Here is a 2,031-nt window from a genome sequence, read left to right as displayed (position 1 = left end):
ATTTGTATTTATTTATCTTGTTTTATTTGATTTCATGATTATGGTTATTTTATGTAGCGATTTGATTTGGAAATCTCTGTTGTTAGGGTCCCCCTTTATACTTGTTGGGGTGTATTTAGTTAGGGTCGATAGTCTGTTCACCCTTTCGATTATAGAATGAGTCCAGGTGAGTTAGATGTCAGTTTTCTATTACGGCAATCCCCATCTTCCATGTCGAGCCTGGTTCCATTGCGCACGCGACCCCGGAAGTATAGCGTGTTTAAGGACTCAGAGCCGGGTTTGTTTTATTCAGTATCAATCAACAGAACCCAAAGAGAAGTTCGCCGAGCGTTTTGCCAGAGCACCTTGGAGGAGTCTACATAAGAGATCTTTTCAGTTTTACTTACCGGGCATTTGTTACCACAGCAAGGTTAGTTACCCTTACAAACACCGTTGATATGTAGTCCGTTATCCATTGTGAGTAGTAAATGAGTGATTATACAAAGGGGGCTTTTGTCTGGTTTTGTATTCCCAGAGACTCGAGTTGTGGTTTTAATATTCGAACAGCAGCCGAGCCCGGCTGGGCAGGCTGCGCTGCTGGTCCGGTGTAGCATTTGGAGCTACATTGACATTTTTGGAGGTATTTACTAGGTGGTATTAGTTAGAGGGGTGCTTCTAACACGATGTACACATTGCAGTTAAGTGGGGTTTAATTCTTTTTCCGTTCACTGAGTTAATTTATCTGATTTTTTGATTCTTTAGTTTAATTGACTGGTAATATAAGTGGTTTGTTTTGAATGGTGTTATTCCATCCTTTTGAATAACAGCACGTTGCACTCTTTGGGTGTTCTTTGCACACTGCTTGTTGCCTCTATACTTCTAGGGCTTGGTCTAATTATATGGCAGGATGGTTTAATAATGAGTTGGTGTTGTATATCGTGATATGTAGCTCTGTAAATATGTACAAATGTAATATAAGGTATTTTTGGTATCTTTTGTAGAAAATATTGCTTTGCTGCCCAAGTCCTGAGGAGGCCTTAAGAAATACAGGCTGAAACGCGTCGACTTTTGTGTATATTGGCATCACTGAAATATTGAACTGACTAAAAGGTTTTCTTTTAAAAGCCTTAATTTGAAAAGGAAGTATAAATGGTGTTTCTTCCAAGGCTTTTTTGTTTAAAGCACCGTGATGACCAAGATTAAGGAATAAGGCTGTATAATCATGTGCCATATTTTTCCTTGTTTATAAATAATTGGGCACTAGAACCTAATACCGGGTTCATGAGATAAATTGCCATATTATCTTTATTTACATTTACGGTTGTAGATATTGTGTATATTGTATAGAAATGTATATATGTTCAAAGAATGATCTAAATGTATACATACTGTGATAAAATGTAAATGTAAAAAATGTAGAAAAGAAAATGAAAAATCATAAATGTATTTTTCAACAAAAAAAATTGGTTTACTAAAACAAGTTTTGAAACCAAGATTTGCTTTATTTCAATTATTGATTAGATAGTAAACGGATGAAGCAAGATAGAGTGATATTTTGATTAATCCATGAAGTAGGTTTTCTAAACCTAAAACAGTTAACTAGTGGTACCTATCTTAAAAAAGGTCCTTAGAATTGTTACCATAGGCATCATTTTGTAAATGTTTGCTTTGCTGTCAAGGAGGCAACCTTCCAGAGCCTTAATGGCACTATCCACAAAGTCTAAATAGTCCTGGGTTTGTGCTTTTTGTGTATCTCTGAACTTCATTCTGTATTGCTCCTAGAGATCTTCTGTATTGCTCCTAGAGATCTTTAATTGTTCGGTGGAAACTGGCTCCATTCCATCTGAATGGAAGACGGCTTGTGTTCGTCTTATCCTGTGGAGAAGTGTGGCTCACTGGTTAGAGGAGGTAGACCCTGAAGCAGAGGTCAGACCCGGGACCAGGGTTCAATTCCCAACGCGGCAGGGTCTTGAGCCCAAAATATCCACGGACTCGATAATTCTCGTTTCGGTGCCTACTCGAATCACGGGTTCACACTCTGCAGATCTGGGC

The 2,031-nt window shown here is 38.2% G+C and overlaps 1 long non-coding RNA gene across 1 annotated transcript; it reads left to right on the top strand.

Moving 5' to 3' along the window:
- Window positions 1–267: 267 nt before the first annotated feature.
- On the top strand, window positions 268–1,414 carry LOC144799150 (uncharacterized). Its single transcript, XR_013603764.1, has 3 exons — window positions 268–409; window positions 515–619; window positions 981–1,414. It is a non-coding gene; the product is annotated as an uncharacterized LOC144799150 (long non-coding RNA).
- The last annotated feature ends 617 nt before the right edge of the window (window positions 1,415–2,031 follow it).

This window comes from Lissotriton helveticus, chromosome 12 (assembly GCF_964261635.1).
Source record: "Lissotriton helveticus chromosome 12, aLisHel1.1, whole genome shotgun sequence".
In the NCBI taxonomy this organism is placed as follows: Eukaryota; Metazoa; Chordata; class Amphibia; order Caudata; family Salamandridae; genus Lissotriton; species Lissotriton helveticus.
This window is presented reverse-complemented; position numbering and strand designations above follow the sequence as displayed.